This window comes from Mercenaria mercenaria, chromosome 6 (assembly GCF_021730395.1).
Source record: "Mercenaria mercenaria strain notata chromosome 6, MADL_Memer_1, whole genome shotgun sequence".
Taxonomy (NCBI): domain Eukaryota; kingdom Metazoa; phylum Mollusca; class Bivalvia; order Venerida; family Veneridae; genus Mercenaria; species Mercenaria mercenaria.
The window spans coordinates 51908337-51929361 of NC_069366.1; the positions used below are offsets into that span (position 1 = coordinate 51908337).

At 36.7% G+C, this 21025-nt stretch overlaps 1 protein-coding gene across 3 annotated transcripts in view; it reads left to right on the forward strand.

Annotated features, from left to right (window-relative positions):
- The first annotated feature begins 8627 nt into the window (after window positions 1-8627).
- LOC123548894 (uncharacterized) overlaps window positions 8628-21025 on the forward strand; it is a 90097-nt gene continuing 77699 nt past the window's right edge. The window contains exons 1-2 of one of the 3 annotated variants that reach the window (XM_053545890.1): window positions 8628-8779; window positions 17477-17527. The gene's annotated coding sequence lies outside the window, so the exon portion shown is untranslated. Of the gene's footprint in view, window positions 8780-11451; window positions 11584-17476; window positions 17528-21025 lie in introns of those variants that run through there. The other 2 variants (XM_053545894.1, XM_053545891.1) reach the window with 2 other exon arrangements.

Consider the following 21025-nt stretch of genomic DNA (forward strand, 5'->3'; position numbering starts at 1 on the left):
TCTTGGTTTGAAACGTACAAAGTTGTTTTCATTTGGTGTGCTTTTCTATTATATGAAATGTAAAAATAGTATAGAAATTATTTTTTGCGTAAAATAAAACTTTATATAGTGTAACGACATAAAGGTATTTATATTTGGTTGAGTTCTGTAAAATTATGTCCCTCAATGTTTTCCTTGTTGGGCGTTCTCTTTTATTAAAAGAATGCAAACATGGTGTTTCGCCCGGAACCTTTTGAACCTTAATTTAGATCCAACTAGTTTCTGTTTTCTGACATGGCAAAGGTGGAGCTGCAATTGCTCTTCCTAACCACTCCAAAATTGTATGGGGCACAGCTCACTTTATTCCAGAGCTTTCCATTGACATAACTGTGCGGGAGATTTGTGTGAACCTTCATTTGACCCGATAATACTGGTAAGACACGACATTGCTTATGTGGAAAGGGTTCTGCATAGCGGTAGTAAGTTGGTGGTGATTTCTGAGAATTTACCAAGACAGTCTGCCTGGTGCTATAACGACAGAGCCCGGATGACCAAACGTTTCTGGTCTGATTTTATTTATTCTTATGGTGTGCATGTCAACCCAGTCAGAGGCATGGCCCGTTATTACAGCTTTATCCGAGGAGATGTACTTTATGTAGAGAACAGTGTCAGTGCCTTGTAACATATTGGCTCATGTGTTTATTTATCAATTTTGCAGTGTTTGTTTAATAAACAAGCCGTTAAATAAAGTCTTCAATTAAATCTTACAAACAGAGTAAACGTGAACTTGCTTGAAGAACGCGGGAAAAAAAAACGTTAGGTTTTAATTGTGCTTATACTTCCAAATTTTCATAGCACCGTAGCGTGAAAATGACCTCGGAAAAATTTTGTAATCTTATTTTATTCCAAAACATTTCAAGAACATTTTCAGATTTTTTTTTTAAATCAACGAGCAGTAAAATTTTGAATAAGAAGTATCATTTCTTTTTTTGTGTGTAACATGTATATGGGTATAAAATTCGGTACGAAATTTGAAAATGGCTTACAAGATTTCTATACGCTTCAAATGAAATTTAAGTTGTTGATTTTTTTTTGTGATTGACTTATTCTTTTTTTGTGAAATTTTGATGCACTAAATCTGCGCGTGAAAAAAGATTTAGGGGAAAATTTAAAACAATACAGCGAAAACGAAGTCGGAGATCCCAGTATATTTTTCGCTCATTTTACAGTTAATTAAAAATGTATATGATCATTTTAGTTGCGTTTTTTAATCTATGTAACAGGTTTTACACACTACTTAGACATTCTGCTCAAAAACAAGAATTTCGTAAAAAGAATTTAGCATGATTTTGATAAAGTAAACATTGAGTGCAATTTTAAAAAAAAGTTTTGCATTTAAAAACAAGTAGCGCAATAAAAAAATAGTGTAATAAAAAAAAGAATAGTGCAATAAAAAAAAGGGTAGTGCATGCTAGCTATGTCGAGGGAACGACTTACTAACTCGTGGGAACGAGTTAGCTATGTCATGGGAACGACTTGCTTTCTCGTTCCCACGACATAGTAAGTCGTTCCCACGACATAGCTAACTCGTTACCACGACATAGCTATCTCGTTCCTACGAGTAAGTCAACCCTGATACTGGCCCATCTCCGGTTGGTCTTTGTCTCATCCAAAGTCAATCCGCCCGAACTCGGTCTGGAGATGTTTAGAGTGGGTCAAACCCCGCCCCCATCTGGTGGTATCAGTCATTCCTTGGGTAATAGTCTTGTATATCGACTGCTTGGGACCAAACACGGACACTGTCTGTGGACCAAGATCTGGGTGGTTTTTGCCGCATTCGGAATCATTCCGTCCGAACTCGACCTAATGAGGTTGTAGTCAATTTCTATCCATGGGAATCGTTCCCGCTACGCTCCCACAAGTACGTGTATGTGAATTGTAAAGGAACGCAACTCCGGATAGAGATTGAGTTGGTGTGTGTTGCACCCCAAGACTCGTGGTATGTGTCTTTTCGTTAGGAATACTCTGGTATGCCGACGGTTTAGACACATAACGACTCATAACTCTGTATGTTGATCATACCTGGCTGGTTTTGTCACCTTTAGAGTCAGTCAACCCGAACCCGACCTAGTAGGGGTTGGAGTGGGTCGAACCCCAGTCGGGTGGTATAAAATGTCCGTCAGGAATGCTCTGGCATACCGGCAACAGAGGTCCGAAAGGCCCCGGACAATATATGTGGACTCGTGTCCGGCTGTTTTGTCACCTTCAGTCAATCTGCGATTGTAGAGGGTGGGACCATTCGCCGGCTGGTGTTAATCATTCCATCGGAAATACTCGTGATTGCCGGCGGCGGAGGACAGAACGTGATGTCCGAAAATGGACCTGGACAATATAATATAAGGTGACAACAATCAGCCGGAGATGGGCGTACGTATAGGTGACATTTCAGGCCTCTTCCGTCACCATACTAGAGTATTCCCGACGGAACGACTCATACCAACTGACTGGGGGCCCAACCCACTCCAACTCACATTAGGTCGTGTACGGGTGGATTGACATTAAAGGCGATACAAACCAGCCGGAGATTGGCATACATGCAGTGTCAGAGGGTATATGGGGCCTCTACCGTCGGAATACCAAAGCAAGCCCTTACGGAATGGTTCATACCAACCGACTTGGGGTCCAACCCCCACCAGGTCAAGTTCGGGCAAATTGAATCTGAAGGCGACAAAAACCAGCCGGATACTGGCCCACATATAGTGTAATTGGCATACCAAAGGATCCCCGACAGAAGCGCTTCTACCACTCAATAGGGAGTCCAGCCCGCTCGAGTTAATGCAGATTGACTCAGAAGGCGAAACTGACCAGCCATATCTGGGACCACACAGTGTCCAAGTTTGTTCCTCGGTCGTCCATGATGATCACAGGTATAATAAATATAACAAACAATTTGATTGGCTGACTAACTCGTGGGAACGAGATAGCTATGTCGTGGTAACGAGTTAGCTATGTCGTGGGAACGAGATTGCAAGTCGTTCCCATGACATAGCTAACTCGTTCCCATGAGTTAGTAAGTCGTTCCCTCGACATAGCTAGCATGCACTACGCTTATTTTTATTGCACTATTCTTTTTTTTATTGCACTACCCTTTTTTTATTGCGCTACTCTTTTTTTTCAATGCAATACTTTTTTCTTTAAATTGCACTTTTTTATGTCGTTCCCACGACTTAATAACTCGTTATCACGACATACTTAGTCGTTCCCTCGAGTTAGTATCTCGTTGGAACGACATAAAAAAAGATAAGTGCAATTAAAAAAAATGAGTAGTGCATGTCACCTCTGTGCCACCGTATATATACCTTCTCTAGTAGTTACCTCTATTTTGCATGGTTTTCCAAAGTGTTCGAGAAAAATGCTAAAGATTAAGCAACGAGTATGCCACAATGGTGGGGTCTAACTTTACACTGTATAAATGTATGTAACATTCTTGACATTATTTTCTAAATATGAGAAGAAAAGAGTTATTACTAGTACCCGAGATTATTACGATTATTAGATTAGATCATACGTAATTGATCCGAATTGTCAAGGTAACGATTTTGTACATAATCGTAGTACAAATATTTAACAGCAGGTCTGACTCTGTCTCCGGAAGTAAAACATAGTTTCTCTTCATGAATCAGAAATGGAGAACAAATTACAGTAAGGATGCTTGTTATGTAGCCATATTTAAACATACTTTCCACCGTATATGTCACATGCAGTTGAATACTTTTATACAGATACATTTTAATGAACCCTATGATCTCAAAGGACCAGATAATATAACAGAACTGAGTCCAAGTACGGGGAGCGTTTTACAACCGCCCACTACTGTTAAGAAAGTTAATATAAATCTGTAAGAGATTTTTAGGGAGGCAAAAACCGAAATCAAGCAAAATAACAACAGACTTAGTTGGATGAAATCTGTTCGTAAGAAGTAATGAAATGTGCACCATCAGTAAATATGAGCCGCGCCATGAGAAAACCAACATAGTGGGTTTGCGACCAGCATGGATCCAGACCAGCCTGTGCATCCACGCAGTCTGGTCAGGATCCATGGTGTTCCCTAACGGTTTCTCTAACTGCAATAGGCTTTGAAAGCGAACAGCATGGATCCTGACCAGACTGCGCGGATGCGCAGGCTAGTCTGGATCCATGCTGGTCGCAAAGCCACAATGTTGGTTTTCTCATGGCACGGCTCAATTATATATAACGACACAGAGGTTCAGAGGTTCAATAATCACATGTAACTTTCTTCAAGGCATCCAAGTGTTTGGTTCACCTTCTTGGTTGATCTAATAGACTTACACAATGTTATTATACGTATTATTTTAACCCCTATTCCCTTACTAAGTAACTATAAATTCAACAAAAGCTGTCACTAATGGTGACAAATGCCCCCGCAGCGCCTTGACCTTTGACCTGGTGACCTTGACCTTTGACCTGGTGACCCCAAAGTCAGTAGGGGTCGTGTACTCGATAAATACTATCAGCATGTGAAGTTTGAAGGTCCTGGGTGCAGTGGTTCGCGAGTAAAGTGCCTTCATGCAAAAAGTTAACGTTGTAACGAACTAACGGACGGCCAGTTGAAAACTAATATGCCTCCCTTCGGGGGCATAAAAATCTATATAGCACAATGATTTTGAGAAAATAAATTCCTCGTGTTATTTCTGAATAAAGTTCTAAAACAGAGTTTCTATCCTTTACTCTTCTATTTTCTGTCTTGGTGCATGCGTTCAAAGATCTGAGGTACAAGACAATATTAAGTACCTAGAAGCTATTTTACTAACCTATATATAGCCTACAAACCAAAAATGGAATGACACACTATGGAAAAAATGACCTGTTAAGTCAGTATCGGCATAGTTTCCAGTCTAAATATACTCTTAACAACCTTAGAAGTACAATAAAATACAATAAAAGAAGATACATCAGAACAAAAGTCTAACAACGGAGGTTTAAACTAATTTTAAGTCAACAAATTGATGTTACTGTTACAGATTTTAGTAAATCATTAGGAAAGGTTTATCACAATGATTTGATTTGATTTACAATCCTCAGATATAAAGGCGGAATAAGTGGTTCAATCCTGAAAGTGGTATACAATCTCATTTCTGACATTGTTACAGGTTTAAGTAGGCATTTGTTAAGGTTGATCACAATAAAACAATTTACAATTCTGGCATCACGGCCGATAAGATCATTCTTTAAGGACCACACTTAAAAGTAGATTACTGCGTTTCAGATATTCGTCCCATCTGTGGTTCCCCAGGGCTCTGTGCTTGGTCTCTTTAAATTTTGCTTTTCTGTATAAACGATCTTACTTCAATAAAAAGTAAAACCAGACTTTTCACAGGTGATATTATTGTATATCTTCAAACACCTACATTATGATTTCTATTTGCTTTGAATGCGAAGTACTTTTATGCTAAGCAACCCTGCCTATCTGTTGAAAAGTCTGTTTTATCTATCTGTTGATAGAGCTTATAAAACTGTGTTTATAACTTAAATACCTTTTAACCATAACATATAAATCTGTAATTATTATTTACCCTTCCATGAATGATTATTGAATTACTCTATGAAAAAGATGCTAATCAGATCATTTCAAAGCTGATTTGAGTGATATTCTGATTTTTTAAGATATTTTTAACCATGGCACCTTTGCCAATATTCCTGGTCACCTTGTAACTAATTCTTCTTTTAAGCAGTTTTAAACCAAAGTTGGTAGGATTAGCATGTTTCTCATTGATTTTATGTTATAAATTATCATTTCTTATTGGTAGCTTATTTACTTTTGTTAACCTACACTTGTTATATAGTCGGTTAAAAAAGCTCATGCTTATGTTACTTGTAATTGTCTTGCCGGCTCAAAATAAATCTTCTCTTCTCTTCTCATCTATGCCCTCTCTCAAAAACTGGGAACAAGATTAGTCTATGGAATTAAATCCTGACTGGAATGACGTACTGTATATGACTCGGAAAACAAATCCTGCTATTTCGTATGCCATACATAACACTGAACTAAGAACCATCGATGCCAAAGTGAACTCTGCAAAATTTGCTTTCCTGTGTTGTGGAAACCGTAGCCTTAGCACTAAGGAAATTGTTCCAGTTCAAAATTCTATATATATTATCTTCTTGAATGGTCAAAACTGTAAATGTTCGGTATGTAATAATTAATAAAAAGCCAACAGATCATTTAGCTATTGTACAGTTTCTTACTGTGGAAACTTTTCTTATACATTTTACATCGGCACAGACAAAATTATTTATGTTTTAGTTTGTACCTTTATTTCGTTCGGTGACCAGTTTGTGAGTGTATCCCGGATGGAACCAGTGCCTTACTGGTGAGGACTGGCCCAATCAACACCACATACACTCTACACGGCCAAGTCCTGCAGGCCAGCAGCAAATACCTAGGAGTCACACTTACTTAAGATCTGAGCTGGCAGAAGCACGTGAACATCACGACCAGAAAAGCCAACAGAACCCGAGGTTTCATTCGCCGCAACCTTGGTGGCTGCAGCAGCACTGCATACACAGCCCGCCCGCTTAATTAGCTCAGTAGGGATAGCGTTGGTCTACGGATCGAGGGGTCACGAGTTCGATCCCCGGGCGGGGCGTATGTTCTCCGTGACAATTTGATAAAAGACATTGTGTCTGAAATCATTCGTCCTCCACCTCTGATAATTCGAGTGGGGAAGTTGGCAGTTACTTGCGGAGAACAGGTTTGTACTGGTACAGAATCCAGGAACACTGGTTAGGTTAACTGCCTGCCGTTACATTACTGAAATACTGTTGAAAAACGGCGTTAAACCCAAAACAAACAAACAAAAGCACTGCATACACAGCTATGGTCAGGCCAACCCTTGAGTATTCATCCACCGTTTGGGACCCGAAGCCTCAAACGCTGAAACACTAACTGGAGCAGGTCCAACGTAAAGCCGCCAGATTTGTCCATTCAGCATACACGGACCATACACCACGTTACATGACAAAGATTGTGCAAGACTTACGCTGGGAGTCACTCGAACACCGGCGTTACCTCGCAAGACTCTCAATGCTATTCAAAATCCATCATCATCTGGTAGAAGTCTCCGGAGCAGCTGAAGCACTTCAGCGTAACGACAATAGAACCAGGGGCTCACCCGTTTCAGACAGACAGCGGGTGCAACCACCATCTACATAGACTCCTTCTTCCCCCGCACTGTCAGCGGCTGGAACCGCCTCACAGCACGGACCACTGACTACATCATGATAGAGTCGTTCCAAGCCAGCCTGAGAGCCCTGCACCACACCACTAGATGACCAGACGTTATGTAAATAGTTCTAACCTGCACGACACTTTTACAAGTCTTTTATTGGACTGCACAGAATTTTACACAGGGTTTTCGACATTCCGACACGGATTCCAACCCTTATACCAGATGATGATGATGGGACCGTGGCATACTTGCTTAGTCGATCTTGCGACGCTTGCAATATTATGTACCTCGGAAATTCGAGGACGAATTTCCAATGTGTGGGGTGTATGTCACGGTACGGATTTGATCAAATAAGGGGAGAACATGTGTCAGGCAACCGGTTAGTGCAGTCGGTAGAGCACTCGCCGTGTAAGCGAGGGGTTCCGGGTTCGAGCCGGGACTGACTGCTAATTTTTCTCACCCTGAGACATATTCATATATTAAAACAAATTCATAAAAAGCTGTAATAATTATATGGAGACTAATTATGCACATATGCACTTAAAGTTTAGATTGTTAAGAAAAATACAAATTAAAGCACAAATTCCTACAAAAGTAAGTTAGAGTAGATACTGGGAACAGTTAAAATGTGAAGTAGCTCTTAAGGCTAGGTTAGGTCATACATAGATGTCTGGTAGGTACATATATGTAGGCTACATAGATGTACCCGCTTCTTAGAATCAGTAAAAGTAACACACTAACATTTTGGCTTTGACAGACATAAAGACGTTCAAATTTGCAGATGGAAAGGCAATAAACTGTACCAAGTTGATAAACTCCATATACCTGGCACTAATGTAGGGATAACGTATGTATTTTCCTGTTATAACGTCTGCAGAATCCCGTGGGATTGGTTGGTACACGAGCCCATAGGGCGAGGGTACCAACGTATCCCGAGGGATTCTGAAGATGTTAGAACACGTAAATAACATGCGCTAGTTAACGCTATTCTAGCATAAAACGCGAAAAAACGAATAAATGAATACTTTATCCCTCAACGTCATTAAATTTCCATGAAATGCACGGGAATATCCGAGTTGTTTTTTCACGTCAACGTCATTTCCATTTGAATTATCCGTTTTGGGGCCGTAATACGTTAACGCTCTGCCACGTACGGAACGCGCATATATAAAAAGGTGTATTAACAGCACGTGAGCGCGAGAATCTCTCTGTTAACACACGTTTTCTCTCCTGTTAAAACACCCCAAAAAAGTGACAAGAACAGCAGTTTTATGCTAGAATGCTCTTCTGTGGTCGCTTTGTTTTTTTATCGTTTTTTTTTTCATTTCGGTTCTTACGACCAAATATAATACCCGGAAATTTTACCTTCAATCCGTTTTTATAAACCTGTCGTATTTTAACTTATGGAAAGCCCCAATCTAAAAATAGCCGAATTTCCCGGGAATGTTGAAATATAATTAATTAATTAGGACGAAGCATGACACGTTTACTTTATTCTTAACAAGTGTTATGATTTTTACAGAGTTTTTGTGTCGGAAGCTTATGAAAAGGTATGTTGATTTTCAAATAATATTGTTTACTGAATATTTCATAATTGTTCATCTTGAATTCAGGTCTTTAGGCCTAAAAAAAATTCTTTGTTTCCGGTAGCATGCTCAAAAAAATGGGTGCGACACCTTATGTACCAGTCACTTTATGTACCAGACACTTTATGTACCACTTTGACACTTAGTGTACCACCTGTATACCTATTATATAGTAATTGTATCTCATTGTGTAGCACTGTCAATATGTGATAATTACCTGTGAAAACAACTTTGATTTAATCAGCTTAAGGTGATGTCACTTTTTGAATTTCCGGTGAATAACAAAAAACCAAAGAATATTCAGTTCTTTCCAAAAACCGTTATATCATGATTCAACCAAATAGTTTCCTTTGTCTACCAGAAAGGAACAATTCTTATATCTTAATATTGAGATTTGATACCTTTATAACAGACAATAAACTAAAACAATAGACATTCATATGTGACGTCGGTGAGCTCAACAAAGCAATTTCAAGCACAAATATTAATGTGGAATATAAAGTAAGTTGCACATTACAATATCCGTCCAAGATACTTTCAAAAACAATGCATTTGCAGAATAGAGAGATAAAAATAAGTTTGACAGCTCGCGAAAACAAATTTGGACAGGTATATGATGACTCATGACCTAATTAATTTTTTTCTGTTATTTCTAACTTCCAGATTGATTTTCATAAAATGGGTATTCTTTATTGTAGCTTACAACTCATACATTTAAACAATAAAAGAATATATTGTTACCTCACTGTTGTTTTGTCTATCCATCTCTCGTACGAATTCCTATTGTTTCAGTCATTTGTCAGTAATTAGAGCAACTCACAGCGTTGCAATCATACAAAACACATCCCTTACTTTCACATAGATATTGAGGATTTATCTAATGAGCACATGTATTGGAAACACAATTTCAATACCGACTGTGTATTGTAATAATGCTAAACTATCTCAGTCGTGACGTCTCCTTAAGTCCATAGAATGTTGTTAACATTCCTATGTGCATATAAATTACCTTATTAATTATGACAATTAACACTTTAATTTAAAAAAACATTTCAAGTAACATAAAATAAAACATTTTCATCAAATCAAAACAAAAATGATCATCCACTATATATCATATATGTGGTATATAAGGTGTCCAAAGTGGTACATAAAGTACTGGTACATAAAGTGTCTGGTACATAAAGTGACACATTCCAAAAAAATTAGCGTAGGTAGGTCGGAAAATTATTTTTTTTGGAATATTTTTTTATTAAGTGAGACTTTTCGGAGTAGAGTAATATACACGCTATCATTACAAAAGCTACAAAACAAGTGTCAGTATACTGATATAAACATTGAATTCTAGAAAAGGACTGCCTTAAAAGGGGACACACTTCCGGATATATAGTCAAACGGCTTTAAAAACTCACCATTTTCAAAGAACTGTTACACATGTTTGTTATGATGCATTTGCAATAGCATGCGATGTTGAAATTTCACATAACTAGGTGGAGCACAGTTTTCAGCAATAGTTTATTATTATTTCTTTACAAATGGCATTCATATTCAAAGGGGGACAAGTTTTTCAGAATATTTTAAGTATGGGACAGTACGGCAGAACATATTATGGTCAGGTAAAATATTGGTAACGATGTTGTTCGTTTATCAAAAAAACAAACTGTTTTGGTGTCAGATACAGTGCTTTAGGGTATACCGGATTTTAGGGTATAGAGGATAGATTGATAAATTTTATATTTAGACTTGAATTATTGTACAAATTTTCATATCATTCTTTTACTGGCATGCAAACAAACATTCTGACATACATTTTAAATATTTGCTTGTGTTATTTTTCATATGTCATCAAATGTAAAATAAAGCTATTCCCTATAGACTAAATCAGTGTATATGAAAAAAACGTCAGTGAATGAAAAGTATTTAATAGTAATTTAAAAAGTTGAATGTTTTTGAAAAGAGAATGCATTATTATTCTGATCTATAGCAAAGAAATCTACGAAAGTTTGTTAAGATGTGGACTTTAAACTAATAATGGAAAAAATGACCAAAACTATCCTGTACACCCTAAATCAGCTCAATATGTAAACAATGGCTTGGAGAGAAAAAACACATGAATTTTTATGAAAAGCTGAATGTTTTAAGAAGAATAGATGTTTTCTGTCTGATATACTGAAAAAAAAAACTACTATTTTCATTTCTTTGGATTGGAATGCAGGAAAAATTAGTTAGCTATCCACTATACCCTAAAGCACTGTATACTCCTAAACCTTAATCAAATTCTACATTGTAGAAAAAATTTCGATCCAAACATGCAAAACTGTAACCTTATGTAGTTAAGTGGTTTATCTCATAATCTCAATGGTCTTTGAAAGAATTTAAAAACTTCTAACATTGCAACAAAAATAACAATGTTGAACCTGAAATAAAATATGAGATCAGGGAATGGCCTCCCATTGTTTTTGGTTGACAATTAAGCTATTATCTTTTTTACATCACATTGTGACCAGAAATGCATTATAAAACAAGACAAGACAGATTTGAAAACTTGATATTTTGATATGATTTTTGGCGTCTACTGTGTAAAATTTCAGTGGCAAAATTTATAGGAATTCCAAATTGATATACCTTCATTGGCATTCTAGTTTCAAATTTCTTTTTCGAAAAAGTGTACAAAGAACTCCTTTTATGAGTTTGAATATAATTTCATTGCAGCTAACAATTGAAATCTAAGAGCGTCTCAAATACGGATGGTTACAAATTGACTTTGTGTAAGTTTGTTATGACTCCATCAGTCAGTTATTATTTTACATTATATTTTTACTTCCGCTAAATAATGGTCAAATATTAGTTTAACACACCTGAAAGGAAAAAAAGATCATTTAAAATTCAGAAGTTATCGGTAAAATACCTATTGTTGACTGTGTGCTCTTACAACTTTTATCAGAAAGTTTATGTAATATATATGAGCCAAGTCAGGTAAATTTTTGTTATACAAATAATTAATTTAGGAAGTTACATAATTAAAGTTTCCTATATATTATCAAGTTATCAATTGCATCTTCATGGTTTTATTGTTGGCGACTAGAGGACAATCAGTGAAAAAGGTTTTAAGGTTTTGCACATTTGATTAACTGGATGTGATGATCGATGTAACATCATTTATCAGGAAAATATAGTCTAATACTTTGTAGCCATAATGTACGGATAAAATATTATTCGCCATCATTTTGAATTATTTTAACCAAAACCTCTATTTATACTGGCCATCATAAGAAAGTACCCACTTAGTTTAAATGTTGGTATAAAATAAACCGCTTTGATAGCCTAGTGGTAAAGCGTCCGCTTCGAGTGCGGGAGGTCGTTGGTTTGAGACCCGGCCGCGACATACCAAAGACGTGAAAAATGGTATCAGTAGCTCCCTTGCTTGGCGCTCAGCATTAAAAGGGAAACTGGCCTCTTCTCTTATACCCTCGTGGCAATGGATTCCATCAGGAATGAGGTGTCAAGAGTGCCTTTGCGAAATGTAGTTCATAATTTCATGTGCATGTCGAGCCAATCAGGAACTGCATGTTCATGAACAGCTCTTGATTAGTTCTTGTATGTGGTTCATGAACTTTTGAACATGAACTGTTCTTAAAATGTGTTCATGAACATGTTATGAATGAATGTGGAACATTTCAAAATTCATGAACTGTCCTTGATCTGCCCATGCAAAATGTAGTTTATGATTTCATGAGCATTTCAAGCCTGGCTTGCAGTTGAACTAGGAACTGTGGATGAACAGCTCATGAATTCTTCTTAAGATTTGTATCATGAACGTTTACACATGAAAACTACTTTCTAAGGTAGTGTGAAAAGACTTGAAACTTAAAATGTATCGAAATCATCATCATCTGCATGTGTGGTAACAATCCCCATAACTCTGATTTGTATTTTTGACCAAATTATGCCCCTTTCATACTTAAATTTTTTTGGACAAACATTGTTTTTTTGGACATAACTTTAGTGTTATATAAGATAATGACTTGAAACTCAAAATATATCTTTACCATCATCATCTGCATGTGTGGTAACAGTCCCAATAACTCTTTTTAGTGTTACTGACAGAATTATGCCCCTTAGTGTATCTTCCTTTTAAAAGTAGAGGTCTCTTATTGAGACATATATTCATATTTTACTGTCAAATCGCCAAATAGTGGAACGCACTGTCTTACGAACAGCTCTTGTTCTGTAATACCCTTACACTGATTGATAATGCACAAAAAACTTTGTATGAACTGATTGAACTCCTGTGCTACAGTTATTCCTAAAAAGGCCTATTTTGCATGTGCACCACAAGCAAGCCAAGCGACCGTTATATTCTAAATATTTAAGCATAATATCATCCAGTATGACCATAAAACCAGTTTATACCATTTAAATTTCAAGTTTGATTGCTTAGAAGGCCAAAATAAAATATTTTTCAGAGTGGGTACTTTTTTATGACGGCGAGTATAATATTATATCACTAGAGCTAAAATTTATATATTGTCAGAAAATGGGTAACAATTTAAACTGTAGATCATGCTGCTTGTTTCTGACATAAATGGCATTTAGTTACTTCCCTTTATATGAAAAAATTGGAGGTTTTTAATATTTCATTACTTATTCTGTCTGTATGAGTTTTTATACTCTTGATACAGATAATTGAAAATACTTTCATTCTTTAATTCCTGCATTCACCTCGAACAATCGATTTAAACCAAGCTAACCGTTGCCAGTATTGGCCAATTTCAAATGCTTAGTAGGACTGACAGCGGGCAGGTTGCTACTTTTTTACCATTTTATTTGATAAAATCTGTCCACTTATTATGCAACTCATATCTTAGGCAGAGTTTTCCAGCACCAATGAAAACACTGGTAACTGACCTGTCCGGTGTGCAAGAATAATTTGACCCCCACCTCATATTAATTGGTCAAGAATCTAGGAACTGTCTTTTAGATTGATTGGCTGTCATAATGTAAGTTATGCTATTGAAAATGATGTTTAACCTATATCATATTTTCCCTTACCCTGCTAAATTTCTGTAATGAACTTGTCCATCTTTTAATTTGGACAGTACCTTTAACTGCTAAAAGATTGACTGAATGGCGAACAGTGCAGATCATGATCAGACTGGCCTGATGTGCATGCTGATCATGATCTACACTCGGGTTGCAATGGCAGAACCAGTCATGTCCTAAGAAAGAAAAGGCTCAATAAATTACACATTATTTGTGGACTGGTCTTACATAATGCATGCATATTATGCATGTTTATAATCACAGTTTTGGATGCACATTATGCACAGCATGTGATGCATTATATACGTGAATTAATCAAACAAAATTGATAAAGACCTGTGAACAAAGATATTCTGCATACCTGCGTAAACAGTTTGAAGGAAATTTAAGATAAAAATGAAATAATTCTTGACTGGTGATTGAATTATTTTTGACAAGATCAGACCTATTTTGATTCTTGAATAAATACATAATTAAAATAGAAAATGAACATTTTATAATTAATATTGTATCTGAAGAGAGTGTCGTATTGACTCGGGTTTAATAGGGAATAATGAAGTGCAGATCAGACCACTGAAAAACAGGGAGTCAAAATCAGATCACTTTTATCTAATAATTTATATATTAGAAAATGTTTATAGTCATGATCAAAATTCAAGTTTTCTCAAGTGTTAATCTAGGGTATATAAAAATGGAAATATTGGCTCACTCACTTTTAAATTGTTCCCAGTCTCAATGGCTTTTTCAAAGTGATATTAAATTGTAGGTTTCAACTTAATGAGTTTTGTTTGTTTGTAGGAATTTAATTTCATTGATTAAGGATGAGAATCAGACCTTGAGAAACAAAACTCAAACAACACTAAATCATAGAAAGAAAGAGTTGTTTGACATGAAAATTGAACAGCGTGTAAAGCATGTATATTACTTTAAGAAACTAGTGTCAGTAGACTGATAAAAACATTGAATTCCGGAAAAGGACCGCCTAAAGGGGCTCCACTTCCGTACAGTTAAACGCCTTTAAAAACTCACCATTTTTAAAGAACTGTTACACATGTTCGTTTTGATGCATTTGCAATAGCATGCGAGTGATGAAATTTCGCATAACAAAGTGGAACACAGTTTTCAGCAATTGTTTATCTTTATTTCTTTACAAATGGCATTCATTGTCAAAGGGGGACAACTTTTCCGGAATAGTTTAGGTACAAATGGCATTCATTTTCAAAGGGAGACAACTTTTTCAGAATACTTTAGGTACAAATGGCATTCATTTTCAAAGGGAGACAACTTTTTCCGGCTATTTTAAGTAATTGTCGAGAAAAAGTTGTTTCCCTTTGAAAATGAATGCCATTTGTAAAGAAATAAAGATAAACAATTGCTGAAAACTGTGTCCCACCTTGTTATGTGAAATTTCACCACTCGCACGCTATTGCAAATGCATCAAAACGAACATGTGTAACATTTCTTTGAAAATGGTGAGTTTTTAAAGTGGTTTGACTGTCTGGAAGTGGAGCCCCTATAGGCAGTCATTTTCTGGAATTCAATGTTTATATCAGTATACTGACACTTGTTTTCGTAAAGTAATATACATCTTTTACATGCTGTTTAATTTTCATGTCAAACAAATCTTTCTTTCTATGATTTGGTGTTGTTTGATTTTTGTTTCTCAAGGCCTTCTTCGTAACCTTAACACATCCTGACTGAATCCATGAAAATTAGTCCCTTATCCTGCTAAATTTCTATAATGAACTTGTTCATCTTTCAGTTTGAATGGTACGATTAAATTTTAAAAGGGTTGCATACCAAAAAGATAGTGACTCAGTGGGCCAGCGGTAACACTGTTTGACTACAAAACCAAGAGTCTTGAGTTCGAACTGCCGCTTCTCCAACTACAAATAAGTTACATTGGGATAAGGGTCCTGTGTATCGGTGCTTTACACCTGGCACACTAAAGAACCAGGGAAGCTTCTGGAATTTTTGTGTCTTCTGTATCTTATACTAATCCTCCCACTAGCATTGTCTTCTAGAGGAGTCACCCATATGGGATATCAGTGGTGACTATGAATAAATTTATATACAAACAAAAAATAATATAGTGACTGAATGGCGAACAGTGCAGACTTTGATCAGACTGCTCGGATGTGCAGGCTGATCATGATCTACACTGGCCGCAAAGGCAGAATCAGTGGTGTCCAGCATCATATACATGTAAGGTGGTAAGGTCAGTAAGCGCCCTATAGAGATTTTTTGATATTTAAGATTTAAAATCTAATGTAAAATTAAGGGTAACATGATGTCTAGTCTAACTGAAAGACACATTTGTAGTAAAAAAAAATTTGCCTAAGCATTTCAGTATATATGTCAGATGGCTGAACAGACAAACTGTGTTGAAATGATCTTTCGAAGGGGCTTTTAGTAAACACTAATTCATTAGAACTACTAATTTAGCTAAGTTTTTCATGGGTAAGATGCTGATGTTGACCCCAGTTAAGGGTTACCTGTTTGAATTATTTACTTATGTTTTGATAAGAGTCGTATGTATTGAATACACCGGGCATGCTAAAGTTCTTGTAAATCAAGCAAGCTTCTAAAACAAGAGCCTCTTCAGAAGTTTTCTTCATTTTGCTATATCACTAACATTCTTATGGAGGAGTCGCCATGGGTAATCAGTGGCAACTACAAATAAACTTAGAGAGCACTTAAAGCCTTTACCCTGCTAAATTTCTAAAATGGACTGGTCCATCATTCAATTTGGGCAGTACCACTTATTCTTTAAAGGAGTGTTCTGACTGACTGATAGTTTACAGGTTGAATTCTAAGCCAACACTCACAGTGCAGACCACGGTCAGCCTGCACAGATGGACTGCACTGGTTGCAAAGGCACTTGCCACCAGCAGAATAAAGCTGGCCTTGACACTTGAAGCAATCAAAGTGCATTTAATGTTTACCAAAATGCATTACATGTGTTCAACACTGCCTGGTTTTCAGTCTTTACCTGCACAAAAAAGCTGAATAAGAAACAGACTAATTTGTATGGGTGGCTTTCATTGGCTGACTAATTAACCTTTAGCCTGTTGGCGGCAAGTTAGATTCTACCTTTGCAACCAGTGCAGTCTGCACTGTTCATAATTCAGAAAGTAAATTTTCAGTGAACACTCCTTTGATAAAAAAATGGTACTGTCCAAATTGAAAGATGGACCAGTCCATTTTAGAAGTTTAGTAAGGCGAAGGTTAAATGCAGGAGTACCATTCATCTATACCTAAACAGCAAACGATTTGCAGGTAGCAAAGGTCAGATAACTGAGGTAACGCCTTAGTTTACGTTACCCTCTCCATTGTCAGTTAATTTCCTATGCCCAAAAGTCCTGCATAATACCCTGTAATTTTTTCTTGACATACATGCAAGTGTACATACATACATATGAGGATACACACATACAAGGATATATACATACAATACATACAAACAGTTCATGATATACATTGCATTATAGTCAGTCATGTAACGCAAAATTACAGTGGTCGTTTGTCTAAATTCTGCAGAAAAAATCCATAATGGTCAACTTTGAATATATTGTACTTTTAACTTGCATGAACAGTATTTTTTGCTTTTTTTTACAGAAGAAAGTCAAGTTGACAACTGCAACTGCACTAGGAACGTGGGGAGCTGAGGTAAGTCAGCTAACATTTTAACTACAGTAACACATTGCACATGTAGGCACTGTCAATCATGACTGAAAAATTGTACACTCTACTGTGACAACTGTTTATTGTTTGATATTGCAGTTCATAAAAAAGCTACCCCCTCAAAGTTCAATAGGGAGAGCACAGATCTACGGACCATGGGGTTCTGAGTTTGATTCCCAGGCGAGGCATTTGTTCTCCATGTCGATTTGATAAAAGACGTTGTGTCTGAAATCATTCGTCCTCAATTTATGATTCATTGTCAAGCCTGCTTGCTGAAAGCAAAGACATAGTCGTCCCAGTGGCTGTTTGGTGTGTGACTGCGTTAGTGCATGTGTGCATTTGTCCGTATTTTTTTTCGTCTGGAATGAAATTTGACATGCAATGAGCAATCTTGTTTATATTTGGCTTGAATGTTTACCTCAATGAGATGGAGTGTCATGCGCAAACCCCAGATTCCTGTCTCAAAGGTCAAGGTCACACTTTGGTTTCAAGAGTTGTACCATAAACACATGATTCAGCGGTAGCTAGCTGCATTGTCATTTTTAGCTCACCTGTCACGTAGTGACAGGGTGAGCTTTTGTGATTGCCCTTCGTCCGTTGTCCGTCCGTCGTCCGTCCACAATTTCTTGTGAAAACGATAGAGACCACATTTTGCAAGCAATTTTGATCAAACTTGTACAAAACTTGTATTGGCATGATATCTCGGTTCCTTTTGAAAACTGGCCAGATCCCATCATGGGTTCTAGAGTTATTGCCCCTTAAATGGGCAGAATTTGCTATTGTGCGTGCATCAACAATTTTTTGTTTGCACGATAGTGGTTTCATTTATGATTTTATTTTAACCAAACTTGCACACAACTTGTATCACCGTAAGATCTTGGTTCCTTTCTTGAACTGGCCAGAACCCAGTTATGGGTTCCAGAGTTATGGACCCTGAAAGGGCCAAAATTAGCTATTTTGACTTTGTCTGCACAATAGCTGCTTTATTTATGATTTGATTTTTACAAAACTTGCACACAACTTGTATCACCATAGGATCTTGGTTCCTGACTTGAACTGGCTAGATTCTTTTATGGGTTCCAGAATTATGGCCCCTGAAAGGGCCAGAATTAGCTATTTTGACATTATCTGCACAATAGCAGCTTCATCTATGATTTGATTTTAACCAAACTTGCACACAACTTGTATCACCATAAGATCTTGGTTCCTTTCTTGATCTGGCCAGATTCCATTATGGGTTCCAGAGTGATGGCCCCTGATGGCATTGATATGGCGATTAGAAAGGTTTAGCATTAAATCTAAGATATTAATTAAATGCATGAATTCAAGCAAATAATGAACATAATTTTATGTTATATAAAGACATATATATGCAAATTCAAACCATTAAAGAAAGAAACGAAAATATGGGAACAAAAATGAAAACGAATAGGAAAAACGTCAAGAAAATCTGAAAAAAATCCTCATGAGAATTCGAACTCCAAAACGATTTGGTAAAATTAATATATCCAATTGTTATCTGCAATTTACCCGATTGAGCTATGTTGGCATGTTAAAATGAAACAAATACTAATATTTACTTGTCAAGTAATGTGCAAGCATTATGAATTGTTATTTTAATAAATTCAGTTATCATTGGGAATTAGTACAAAGCTGTACTTTTCATTGTGTTCTAAAATAAGTACTATAAAATAAATACCAAAATGTTGAGTCCATGTGAGATGCAGTTTGTTGAATAATTGTCTGCTTATATTAAGTATGTCAACATTCAGTTGCCCCTATTGAATGTACCCAGGTATTGAGTGTACAGTATATTGACATCAGGTTTAACATAGGTTTAATACTGTCCATTCAATGCATGCTACACTCAATGCAGGAGATTTAATGCCTGCCATATTAAGTATGATGAAAAAAGGGTGTTAGGTGAAGGAGCCTTCAAGGAGGTAGAACTACTTTTTGGTACTATTTTGTTAGTTTTGTTATCCCCCGCCGATGAAATCGGGAGTGGGGTATTGAAATGGCGTTGTCCCTCCGTCAGTCCGTCCGAGCTCACATTTGCATACTTAGGTGGCTATAGGAACAATAGGTAACTGTACTTTTTCTTTGATGTCATTCATTCCTAAGGCTTTTATGTGGCTATTTTTCTCTTACGTGGCTAAAAGAACAATAGAGAGAACAAAAGAGTAGCCACATAAGTATCCATATGTAGGAACTTCTGTGTGTCCGTCCTTCCGCAGCTGTTTCTCAGTAACTAGCTGGTAGAATTTCATGAAACTTGAAATAAACATGAACCAAGATACTGCAATGATGCCTGTCAAGTTTTTTTTTGATTGGTCAATTTCCCTTAGAGTTATTGCCCTTGATTTAATGAAAAATGTCCGTCCGCAGCCATTTCTCAGTAACTAGCAGATAGAATTTCATGAAACTTGAAATAAACATGAACCAACATACTGTCATGATGCCCGTCAAGTGTTTTTTTGATTGGTCAATTTCCCTAAGAGTTATTGCCCATGATTTAATGAAAAATCCACTTCTGCAGCCATTTCTCAGTAACAAGCTGGTAGAATTTCATGAAACTTGAAATAAATATGAACCAGCCTACTATGATGATGCCTGTCTTTTTTTTTTCAATTGGTCAATTTTGCTTAGAATTATTGCCCTTTAATTGTTAAAAAATCTACAGATTTGTACATAACAAAACAACCAATCGGTAGAATTTCATTTAACTTCTTTCATTCTTTTCCTTGAACATTTATTATAAACATGTGAAGTTTTGTACCCACACCTGGTCACCACCTTGCCTTGTTCACCCCCCTCCCCCCCCCCCCCCCCCCACCACCATAAAAAAATCATTCCTTATTATTTTTTTTCAAACCTTCCTTGAAAATTTATTTGCATGCAAAGTTGAACCGTTCCCCCACCTCACTCTCCACTCAGTCTTGCCCACCACCCCGATCATGCATCGCCAATCCCCACCCATTTTTTTCCGTTTTTAATTTTCCATCAATATTTATAATCAACATGTGAAATTTTGTACCCTCACCAGGTCACCCCGGCTGCCCCCCCTCCCCCCAAAAAAAAGCATTCGTTTTCTGTTAAAATGATTTTGACTAATGGAATTATTTGCTTCTTAGTAACATCCTAAAATTTTTGTCAGATATATTTTTTTGCCATTCGATCCTCACCTCAAGCCGTTTCATCGAATTCGCTTGTTATACATTACAATTGGATGATTTATCTAGATTTTATTACCTCTGGGTAAGTCCTCCACAGCATTGCTACAAAGAAACCTCTTGTGTAAAAGGCAGAACTAAAGAAGAAAAGTTTTTTCCGTCAATAAAAATTATGTGCTTACAGTTTGATGATTTATAAAAAGAGACTCTGCAAAAAAAGTTCATACTATTTTAAATGCAAGAACATTTCACTGCAGAAACATAATGAATAAGAACATTGATTTTACTTCAAGCAGTTATTAACTGTGAA